The sequence below is a fragment of the Nannobrachium achirus genome (genome assembly GCF_963921795.1).
Source record: "Nannobrachium achirus genome assembly, chromosome: 3".
NCBI lineage: Eukaryota > Metazoa > Chordata > Actinopteri > Myctophiformes > Myctophidae > Nannobrachium > Nannobrachium achirus.
The window spans coordinates 39,172,638-39,185,835 of NC_137812.1; positions in this window are offsets into that span (position 1 = coordinate 39,172,638).

The following is a 13,198-nucleotide window of genomic DNA, read 5'->3' on the forward strand; positions in this document are numbered from 1 at the left end:
CACACACACACACACACACACACACACACACACACACACACACACACACACACACACACACACACACACACACACACACACACACACACACTTATCGCTGATCCTTTAATGACTGTTATTCTCATGCCTTTTTGCTATGTCACGGTGACACAGGACAAAAACAAGAGAAGTGCTGTTATGTCTCTAACAATGCACCAAACTGAAAAACACACCTGTAGCTGTGATACAATAAATATCATTCACTGACAGATCTAATACTTAAAATGCAATGTTTTGATATAAAGTTGGTTTAACCTTTATACAAGGCTCCACTTTATACATCTCTCAGTTTTAAGTTCATGAAACTCATTTACAAAATATTGTTAATAAACAGTATTGTAATGGCCTGGTCGGGAACAATGCATGCCCCACCCGGTTATTGCGACCGTAGTTCGCAGTTTACTATGAAAACCGGCACATCCTGTCCGTCGGTCCGTCCGTTCTTCCGTAACGCCTCAATGTCTATAGCTGACCTTCTTCTAGATCTCCATATATGGAGCTGGTCAATACCTCTACATCTGACCTCACGGACCTCAAGTCATTCCACTCCATATATGGGGATTTGTGGTTTTATCAATATTTTGGAGATCCACTGATCCGCCGTCTTCCCAGTCGGTTCTTGAGATACGTAAACTACAGATGGACACACGGACACATGGACAGAGATTTTGTGCATTTGTAGTTAAAGGGCCATTCAAACTGAGCACTATAATTATATTGTTCACCAAAGTATTTTTTTATAGTGGTGTGAACTCTGCCATCCACTTAGAACAAATGTTAAAACTAATTGTATAGTTATAGTGCTCAGTGTGAATGACTAGACTGCTGGGCACCGGCCTACTGGGGAAAGATGCAAATCTGGAACGATGCAAGTTCAAAATACATTGCCCACCCAATTATGCATGTTGTTATCAGGGGTGTCGCACCAAATTCTGGGCCCTGGGTACAAGGATTCACTGCGGGCTGGTTGTTGTCAGATTGTACCTACTTTTCCTGAGCTTTTTGAATGTTGCCCCTGACTACTCCATACTACAATAAATAAAATTTACCTTAAAACGATGTCTACCTACTGTACTATCTATAGACCATATTCACACTGCGGCCATCTTGGATTGCGTCACGCCGTCACCACATGGGGTGCCTGCATTACAAACCATTGTAAACAATGGAGCGATGGTCCCAAAATATGAGTTCTGCTCCAACAATTTATATTGACCAAATTGACAAACGGGCAGATGACAACGTCAACATCCCCAAAAGGATTCACTAGAAGGGCTACACAGTAATTGGATTGAAGGGTACATCCACAATATTCAAGGTAAGTTAGGTTGCAACGTTACTGTGTACAAAGAGTTGCTGTGCAGTGCTTGCTCCGCCGTCATATTAACTCACTGTATCGTGATTTTGCATGTTAATCATGGATCAATCTAACAACAAATGTGCACAGTTTGTCTACTCACTCTGTGTCTCTCCCATTAGTAAGTCATGGATGAGTACAATAATAATCAGAAACTACAGCGTTTCTCTTTCTGGAAAGTTACAGTAGCACGCTGAAATAGAAGCCATTATTCTTGCATTAAAAAAAATGTTTAATGACTATAGAGATACTGTGTACCGAGTTGCATGATTTTGGGGCAAAATCGGTAGGAGTAGCCTTCTGTCAAAAAATGTGTTTTGCACAAATCAGCCTCCTGGTGGTGCTATAACCATGTGATGTGTTCAGAGGTTCTGCTCTGGCATCCAGGGAGTGTGCGTGCACAGTTTAGCTGCCATCGTGCCAACGGTGCCAGAGATTAGCTGTCCACAGACGGACTGACAGACAAACAGACAGTCACACGGACAGACTGACAGACGGACGGACGGACGGACGGACGGACGGACGGACGGACGGACGGACGGACGGACGGATGAACAGGGTGCAAATAGTCTCAGCCATGCCTGTTGCCCTGGTGGAGACAATAAAAGTGTCCAGAGCGTTCTTCTGAGACACAGTGTGAGTAGACAGAAATGGAGCCATCTTTTAATGAGCATTAGTGTGGACCAATTATATGAATATATTATGAGTATATATATATTATGGTTGAAGGTTGAAAATAGAAAGTCCTATTTTATACTTTGTTTGTTGTACAACGGTGTCACGCAATTATTCCGCTTATTGTAAGCTTCTCTTTGGTACTTTTGAAAACTTTGTCAAACTTTTGAAAAACAACAAAATTAAAATTCATATTAATATTTTTTCCCCCTTTTTTGTAATAGTCAATTAAATGGATTAGATCTGTTAACTGTCTCACTGCACATGCAGTGGTTTCTTACAGAGAGCCCATCGAAAGACATGTGTTCTGCTGTGCTGTGCTGCCTGTGCAGTGCACTACTCAAAGTACTGGTGCAGAAGGGAGCACACTGGCTCAGTGGCAGAGTATGTGTGAGTGGGATGAAACTGAGGCAGGAAGAATGGACTGAGGGAGAGAGGGGGTGAGGCAGATAATACATGTGTGCTGGTGAAGATCATAAACTAACACTGTAGGTCTATCATGGCTCGCTCCAAAGCTCGGAATGGAGTGCAGAAAATCCCTGGAGTGGAGTGAGCCTGAGGGGTGGGCAGCCAGACAAAAGGACAGATTGACAGACAGACAGGCAGGTAGTCAGGCAGACATGCAGAATCATTGGTTAATCTTGTGCCATGATAAAACTTTGAATATGAAATCACTCAATTATTCCTGAAAGCCTATGGCTCCTTTAGTTATGAGTGGAATGCCAAGAGAAGAGAGAGACAGAGAGAGAAAGGGAGAGAGAGAATGATATGAGACAAAACACTCGTCCTCAATCCAATGCCTTGTTTGCCTGCAAGCTGCTGAATATTTTAAAGCAATTCAATTAGTGAATGGACAAAGCTGAAGGGACAATTGTGCACACGCTCTCTCTCTCACACACACACACACACACACACACACACACACACACACACACACACACACACACACACACGCGCACGCACACTCTCTCAAACACACACACACACACACACACACACACACACACACACACACACACACACACACACACACACACACACACACACACACACACACACACACACACACACACACACACACTCTTTCAAGCACAAATGGACACCACTCACTGTAGTTGACTGCACACAGACAGATACCTATGTGTAAAAGCTGATTAGCTGGTCATTAGTGACTCTCTGTGCTGGGTTATCTAAGGACACATGGTGGAGAGTGCATGTTTGTGTGTGTGTGTGTGTGTGTGTGTGTGTGTGTGTGTGTGTGTGTGTGTGTGTGTGTGTGTGTGTGTGTGTGTGTGTGTGTCTGTGTGTGTGTGTGTGTGTGTGTGTGTGTGTGTGTGTGTGTGTGTGTGTGTGTGTGTGTGTGTGTGTGTGTGCGTGCGTGCGTGCGTGCGCGTCTCCTTTTTTCTATTTCATCTATTAGAGAAGTTAATATAAGTTTGATACTCACTGCCTGTCTAACAATTTGGGGTAAAAGAATAAATTAAATAAACATTTTAACCACTTACAACCTCTATACTTACTACAACGGACCCGAGTTGCACCGTACAGTACTTGATCGTTTTCAATCTACACCACTTGTCTTTGCATTGTGAACTTGTAGATCGGCTATTTTTGCTCCCAGAATAGGGAAGCTGGGGGGGCGCCCGCAGGCCTACTGGTCCAGACTCCAGGCGCATACCACTTAGGCATTGCCACATAGGCATGGATGCCTGGCGGGCAGTGGCGGCATCGCCGGTTCGATTCCCGACCCGGATGACCTTTGCCGCGTGTCGCTCCCCATCTGTCAGTCTACTGTCCTATCCAATAAAGGACTAAAAGAAAAAGGGAAGCTGGGGTTCAAGTATAAGTGTGTCGCCAGTGTTAGTAACACTGACGTTTGCTGGCCCTCAATTTAAGATTTTTTTAAGGAGAATTCAGGACTAACTCTTTGTGACGTTATAAACATTAATCTGATGTTATCAACAATCAGTACTAGTAGTTTTACATTTTTTTATCTCGAGTTTATCCTCGGCAGCTCTGACCTGCGAGCGGTGGGATTTTACGCTAAATCGCTTATTTGTATCGCTCGACGATTCCTTTGTCTTGTTTACATACATATGTCCTTCATAATGGCGGAGATGTGTCCACGGAGCCTGATTATGGATCCCACTGGAGAAGATGGATGGAAACGGTATATAGCGCTCGTTTTCACCAGCGTCGGCAGGTTAGCTACTTACCAGCGTCGGCAGGTTAGCATTTCACCAGGTTAGCATTCACCAGCGTTAGTTTTACTGAGGTTAGGGTTAGGGTTAGAGTTAGGGTTAAGGATAGGTTTAGGTTTTGGTGCACCTCTGCCGCGGTCCAAGTGACTACAATCCAGTTCAGCCAATCACAAGCTTCAAAAATGAGTCCGGGGCATGGTTATCCATCTTTCCCAGTGGGATCCATAATCCTGCGTTGACGGAGTGTTGTCAATAATGGACTGCCGTAAAGAGGCGAACTGACGTTAAATCCCAACCCTCCGGTCAAAGCTATCTCACTAGAAATGTTGTGGCTCTACCACTAGTTAATGGATGTAATAACATCAGATTACCGTAAGAATTCTACTTTAATTGAGTTTGTATAATCCTTTATGTCCAGAAACAAACAGAGCACTTACAAATGATATCTGTTTATGTATCTGTTGTACGAATAGTCATGACTATTCATACTATGAGCATGAAGAAACATTTAAGACACTTAAAGCCTCACTTTGTACAGTTTTCTCAAAGAATAACATGTAATTGTATTTTAATACAATATAACTAACCCAACTAACCCTATGCAATTAGGGTGGTTGTATGTTGTCTCCCTGCTCTTCTATTGAGACATTTAGATTGTATCAAAGGTCATGTCTCACCTATAGACACAGGATCTGACACTAATTTCGACCTGATGGTCAAGATTCAATTTATCCCCCGAGCAATCACGCCGGCTCTTTTAGCTCAATGGTAAAAATATCAGCTCTTGAGCTGGAAACCTGGTTCAAATCTGGGGTAGAAGAGGAAATGACATAGTGGTGCTTAAAGCCCTACTTCATATAACAAATAGCACATAACACATTTTGCTGAACATTTTCGTTCATTTTCACATCTAATGACCCAAAATAGCATCGCCGGGTTCGGGACAAATGAGACACAAAATGTGGGGAAATGTACCTCATTAGGACCTGTGGACGTTGCAGTTCCACCTTGATGCACCAACCAGTCACCCTGACTGACCTACGCACTATCTCTATGCTCATTATGAGCTCTAGTCCAGACTAAATCTAGTCTGAGCTCTAAGGTCAGTCTGTGGCTTCCTTCATCTCTGCTCCACACCTCACCCCTTCCTCTATGTCTCCTTCACTCTCTCATTCTGTAGTCTTCCCCCAATACAACCAGCTCTCCCTAGAACTCCCTTTGAGCATTTCTCTCCCGCTTTCTCTGTCTTGCTCCTTTTTGGAGCGGTGAAAGCGCTCCCAATAGACAGGTATGTCCGTGGGTATGTGGGTGGGTGGCTGGCTGGCTGGGTGGGTGGCTGAGTGGCTGGCTGGCCATGTCCGTAGCCTGGCAATACCTTGAGTGGCCACACACAACACACTAGTTAAAGGAGGGGCGCTGTTTTGTGCAGGCCAGGCACACTCACCACTCACTCACAGGCACAGTTTACACTCACTCACTCACTCACATAGGGTACAGCTGCTCAAATTCACCGCTCCACTTCGAACCGAGGTTTGATTTTTCCATTGATGAAAGACATTCCTATCTTGTCCAGGAAGAGATTTCTGCGACAGATAGCCCAGGATCTCAACATGCTTTATGGCTCTACCTGACTTTTATGGCTGTGACTCTCTCTCTCTCTCTCTCTCTCTCTCTCTCTCTCTCTCTCTCTCTCTCTCTCTCTCTCTCTCTCTCTCTCTCTCTCCTCTCTCTCTCTCTCTGTCTCTCTCTCTCTCTCTCTTTCTTTGCACCCCCCACCCCCTCTCTTTCTAGCACTGTCTTTGCCTCTCTGTCTCTCTCCATCCCTACCTCTTACCTAAAGTATAGGTTTGAATGAGGGTTCTACCTCATTTATGGCTCCAACTCTCTCTGTCTTTCTGTCTTTCTGTCTTTCTGTCTGTCTGTCTGTCTCTCTCTCTCTCTCTCTCTCTCTCTCTCTCTCTCTTTCGGTCTCTGACTCTTTTCTTTGTGTCTGTCTGTCTGTCTGTCTGTCTGTCTGTCTGTCTGTCTGTCTGTCTGTCTGTCTGTCTGTCTCCTTCCCTACCTCTGACAGTCCGATCTCACATGTATGGCTCCAACTCTCTTTCTCTGAGATTCTCTCTTTCTCTGAGATTCTCTCTCTCTCTCTCTCTGCTTCAGGCGTGGCCCGCAGCCATTGCAGCTAGTCCACCAGGCTATGCTGTCTTATTTTTGTTGTTTATACAGTTTTGTATTCTTTACAGATCTTCTTTATTGTCACATCACATGTTTACATGCGTAAAAAAGGGTTTGTGCTTTTTCATACAAGCTCCCATCATTGATAATGATTATGGCTGTGGACTGGTACACTTTGGATAAAGGATTGTGTCAGACAAACTGGTCTTCTGATCTCCTATGAATCGGGCCCTCTCGAGCACCACGCTGCGAATGTCCAATCGATGAAGATCAAAATGGACAAGTCGAGGGCCATGATTAATATGGATGCGGATTGAGAGATTATAATCTCTCTGAGACATAACACTTCTACCAAGATGTACCTGGAAACCACTCAATGCAGAATAGAACAGTTCCATGAGTTTTTAGATGGGGGGATCAGGGTGTCTGCTTTATAACCTTTCACTCGTATACCTTTTACATCTGAAGGAATCAAAGTCAGTCACATGTGCTGCGTTGATACACGAAGGAGGGAAATTAATTAAAGGTTTAAGTAATTAATGAGTGAAATGAACATAATAGTGCAATCGACCTTAATGGTTTCCATCGGATCTTTGAGGAAAAAGAAATCCACAAAGTATATAGCCTATAGGCCTATACATTCAATGTAAAATAAATAGTAAATGGTGCATTTATCATTTATATAGTGCCTCTATCCAAGGCGCTTTACAATGATTGTGCATTACATTAACCCATTCACACACATTCATACACTGAAGGCTGAGGAAACCGTGTTCATCGGGATCAATTAGGGGTTCAGTGTCTTGCTCAAGGACACCTCAACACTACCTCCGGGGGAGCCCGGGATCAAACTGGGAACCTTCCGGTTGCCAAGCGGCCACTCTACCCCTGAGCCACTGCCGCCCCCTTAGGGAATAGAGGGCAAAGGTCAGGACAGTTGTGTTCCTGTTTACTTCCTGTCTGTGCCTTCACGTCCGTCCGTCCGTCCGTCCGTCCGTCCGTCCGTCCGTCCGTCCGTCCGTCCTTCCTTCCTTCCTTCCTTCCTTCTGCACATCATTCCTGTGCCTCAGCCAATCAGAATGCCTCATTATCCCAGGATAAAATACAGTACAGGTCATGTGGGGCTGAAGAGACGTTGCCATGGTGAATGAGATTAAATGTGGGGCGGGACCTGGGCTGCATGGGGGACGGGTGTGATGATGATGGCAAACAGGCTAAACACAGCGTGAGAATGCTACTGTTGATACGATACGCTACAGATACGTTCTGACAGGAACAGCAGTTTGGGAATCCCCACATGTAATTCTAAGGTGAATGTCTAAATTTAAGCTGAATCTACATCTGCACGACGTGACTGAGAAGTACTGCGTGTGTCCACGGATGAAGCATTTTAAAATCAATTTAGTTTATAATTTCATAAATAATCTAAATATAATTTACACAAATCAGAATACTTTAATGAGAAATTATTATTCAGCTTTTACTCCTTTGAGTCAAACCAAATTTGTGTCCAGTTTCTCAAAGCAATAACTGGTTGAATGCAGTAATTGACTATATAATGACTTGTCAAATGTATTATTTTCCCACCTCAGTTTGCCCCCAAGCCTCTGTTTCGTACCAAATTAGGACTATTTCCTCTTGTCTCGAGGGTTCAGTAAACACAGCACACCAAGAGGAAACACAAAGGCAGAATGTGGAGAGATGCCACATATAAGAATAATGTCACAACATGCAGGAGGATTAAGCCACTCTTTCTCTCATCCTCATTCTAACTCTCCCCGGTGTCCCCATCTCAGGTCCCCTTGGCTTATTTACACACAGAGCCATCTCCATGGTTATTACACTGTAGTACAAGTTTATGATCCCACCTCACCTCCAATGTCCCCAGCACAGGTCTTTCACCATAACCAAAGGCGACCCGGCTGTGTCTGCACTGCAGTGACCTCTGCTGTGCCTGTTTGTACATGCTGGAGATGGAATCAGAGAGGAAACACAAAAGACAAAATGCTTAAGCGGTTTTCGTGGCAAGAAATGGCTGGCATTAAGCAGTAACAAACAGTAACAAAGTACATTTACTTGAGTACATGTTTGGAGTATCTCTTTACTCGAGTATTTGTATTTTTGGACACTGATCTTTCACTACACTACAAAGACTATTGCACTTTTGACTGCCATGCATTTCTTGGAAGGGAAATAATCATGTACATAAAGTTCACAAATTCGAGCTTGACGAAATGCTATTTACAAAATATATTTTTGAATGCTGTAGTATTTAAATATTTTTTTAAAAGCATGAACTTTAACTCACGTACAAATTTGACTGAGCAACTAGTTGTTGAGTCATATTTGACCAAGTGTATCTATACTTCAACTCAAATACTGGAGTTGAGTACTTTGTCCATTTTCAGAACATGTGAAAGTTCCCATTCTACTGCTCTGCCATCAAAATGTGGAATGCCCTGACACCATCTAAAGATGTGTAGCACTGGTTTCTTTCAATATTGGCCTGAAAAACATCTATCAGGAGACCAAAAGGTAAATGTAAATTTCCCTTTTTCTTTCTTTGTATTTGTTAATGGCATGTATTATTGTGTTAATTGTATGCTATGTTGATGAATTGAATCCATAGGACCACAATGGATACAAGTCCCCAGGACTTATTTGTGTTATCCTTTTTGCTTTAATGTCTTACTGTACCACATGCTGTTTACATTTCTGACCAATAAAGTATAATGAATCAATCAATCAATCCATCACCGTTTTGGTGTCAAGAAGTGGCCATGGCAGCGTTGTGAGACTACATTACAGCCATGCACAATTGGTCATGAGCTCAAATACAACAAGACCAGAAACCCTGAAACGCAACTGTATGGGCCAGAATGGAAGCAACGGGTGATGATGGGTGAAATTAATGTCAAATCATGCAAGAATGAGAATGGACAAAGAAAATTGTTTGCAAAGTTGTTTGTAAAGAATTGTTTTGGTGGATTATGTGCATTGTACAAGAAAAACATGAAAAAACAAGATGTAAAATGTCACTAGGTCATAGGTCAATTCAATGATTCAATGAAAAATCGAATGATTACATCAAACGTGAAATTCACGATGGCAAATATTGCGGCATGGTCATGCTGGACCTCCAGAAGGCATTTGACACCGTCGATCATTCTATTCTGATTGAAAAACTCAAAGCTATTGGTCTTGATAGCACAGCAGTGAGATGGATGCACTCTTACTTGGTGGGGAGGGAACAGATGGTGGAAGTCAACGGAACCCTGTCCCCCCCCCTCCCAGTAAACTGTGGAGTACCTCAAGGGAGTATACTAGGACCACTGTTGTTCTTAATATACGTAAACGACATGTCATCTGCTTGTGACTGCAATCTGTTTCTGTTCGCGGATGACTCGGCTCTCCTAGTCTCAGGCAGAGACATATTGCAGGTTGAAAAGGCCCTTAACTGTGAACTTAACAAGATCTGCACCTGGCTCAATGACAACAGACTCTCAATTCACCTAGGCAAAACTGAATGTATCCTCTTTGGATCTAGTCAGAAACTTAGCCTAGTTGAGAACTTCACAATTAAAGTAGGTGACACTGTGATAGAAAGAAAAAAACACATCTGCTACCTGGGTTGCATCCTGGAGGCTAACCTATCCAGTGAAAAAATGACCACCAAGGTAATCAATAAAGTCAATCAACGAATTCGCTTCTTGCAAAGAGTTGCCCCGCTGATCAATATTAAATCCCGAAAGACACTAGGAGGTGCTCTTATTGGGCCCCTCATTGATTACGGAGTCCTTGTCTGGTATCGCGACGCCCCAGCTGCCTTAAAGCTAAAGCTCCAAACAGCCCAAAACAAACTAATTAGGGTTGTGCTTGGTCTCCCTCCTCTGACCCACCTTACCGAGCATCACCACGAAAGCGTGGGGTGGCTCAAAGTAGCTGACAGAGTACAGCATCTTGCAATGGGCCTGGTGTACAAGATACACTACACCTCCAAGATTCCCATGTACCTGACAAACTACTTCTTAAAGGTCAAGGATGTTCACGATCATAACACCAGAGGCAGCTCCACTAATCATCATCAGCGTAGATTTAACACTAAACAAGGCGCTAACTCGTTCTCCTGCTATACCATCAACATGTGGAACGCCCTTCCACAAGCCCTAAAGGAGAGCAAATCCCTAGCCTCCTTCAAAATTGGTATGAAAAGTCACCTTCAGACAGCAGCTACCCGTGACTTGTAAATAGACTAAGCCCCCATGCTCCCCCCCCCCCTTTTCTTTGTATTCTGCCTTTTGTATTTGATGTTATGCTTTTGAAACTGATATTATCCTAGATAAAGTACTATGTTCTATCCGTCTGTCTTTCAATGTTATATGAGATACTTAAAGTGTGGTTCCTGTGGAAATAAGCCTCGGCTTTCTAGGATCTCCTTTTAGTTGACCTTGTACCAGTGATTTGTACTGTCATGAAACTGTACTTTTTTCTATTGCAAACTTCTAATAAATTCTTCAATCAATCAATCAATCAATGTATTGCGACCGAAGGTCTCAGTTTAGTTGTGAAATGGCACATGCTGACTCCGTCTGGACGTGTACACTTTTGTACGGTCTATGGGTTTGCCACTCTGACATCATGATCTGACATCACTGTAATGTCAGGGGAACCACTCTAACAGAATGGGTTTGCTGCTCTGACATCACACTCTGACTTCACTGTGATGTCAGGGGAACCACACTAACAGAATCCATTTTATGCCCATATGTGGAGTTCCATGATGTCATCAATATTAAGCCCATATCTAACAGGACTTCATATGGGAATGCCCACACTAACAGAAGCCATATATGGCCAAGACAGATGGTCAAGACAGCCCATATCTGTGTGGCTGGTTCTACAGACAGGGATCTCCATGTATGGGCATAAAAGGGTTTGTATGTATGATGTCAGATGTCATAGGACTTTCACATAACAAATAACTGAGTAAGCATGTTTGGGCTATATTTAGTATGCATGTATACAGTACATATAGGCACACAAGTATGTATTATGTACAGTACATGTGATAAGTTACTGATACTATAATATAGGCCTAAGGATAGGGGCTGTCAAGCTGGATGTATAAAGGCTAAGTTGAGCAGAAGTAGCTAAGCTCTGATGCTACACAATGCAGTTGTCAGCAGAGGGAGGCAAAGCAGAGTTGTGAGCCCTTTAGGAGGAAGAGGAGTGGCATAAGGAGCTGGGTGTCCTCTCCTCTGTCACCATATGCAACAAGAACCCTTGAGAGACACGTCTGGTGGAGTTCTGTATTACTACCACCAACAAGAGTACCACCTGATTGGCTGGACTGGAGACTAGAAAATTACTATCAAATATTAATTCCCTTGGTTACTTACAGCATCTCCAGGGCTGTGTTAGGGTCAGGGGTGCACAAACATTTTAGTAATGACCCAGAAATATTGATCCATGCTTGTCGGCACATTATTTAGTATTTAATTAAGTGAAAATTAACGATTAAAAGCTGAATTAAGCGATAAGCCAGGGTCTTCTTTGGGCCCTCAGCAGAATCCGAGAGAGAAAGACATGGGAGTGAGAGGCGTATTATAGAGACCAGGATTACTGCATGTTTTTGTGAGGGTATCTACCCTAGGAGACATGGGGAGAACATGCAAACTCCACACAGAGAGGCCCTTTCGCTTACCCCACCTAGGGTGTGGGCGCTGATGGAGCGGAGGAGGCACCCACAGTGCTACCTGGCGGGAATCGAACCCAGGACCTTAGCTGTGAGGCGACAGCGTTACCGACTCCGTGCCCCCTTACCTGGAAGCACTTTTAGGCGAACGGCTTGAACCCTTGGTGTTTTCATCCGAGTAAAATAGCCCGGTGGACACAGGACCTAAAAAAAACACATAGGCCTATTTCACATGGTTAAAACCACCTCATGCAGGCGGTGTCCATGCCTTGTTCAATATTATGTTGGTAACTGGGTAGAAACTGTTCAAAAATCAGGCATTTGATACTGAGGTAGAGCTTGCCCAGCTGTAATGGCGTTACAGATTGTGACCACTTGCTAGGGTGGTAATTGTCTTCGATGATTATGTTGAGCTTTGACCAGCATAGATATAGATATATAGCTAGATGGATACTGTAGCCTAAATAGGTTCATCGTGTTGTTATGTGGCTGCTGTCTATTGCTGTTGTGTTGGAGCATTGAAAACCCTGCTGCAGTTTACACTAAAGCAAACATCCTCACATACGCACACGCACACATGCACACACATGCACTCACCCACACGCACGCACGCACGCGCACATGCACACACACACACACACACACACACACACACACACACACACACACACACACACACACACACACACACACACACACACACACACACACACACACACACACACGACTGTAGGACTGCTCAGAGATACACGCATATCCTGATGTCCTCAGCACCAGAGTGGCAGTGAGATGGACAGATGGAAGAGTGATCTTTTACAGCCTCTTCTCTTGCGTGCGCGCATGCATGCGTGTTCGTGCATCCGTACGTGTGTGTGTGTGTGTGTGTGTGTGTGTGTGTGTGTGTGTGTGTGTGTGTGTGTGTGTGTGTGTGTGTGTGTGTGTGTGTGTGTGTGTGTGTGTGTGTGTGTGTGCGTGCGTACGCCCTATGCCTACTGCCTAGCGTATAACATTGCCCTGGCAGAGCATCAGTGCCAAAGTGGGCATCTGGTCTGTGGACTA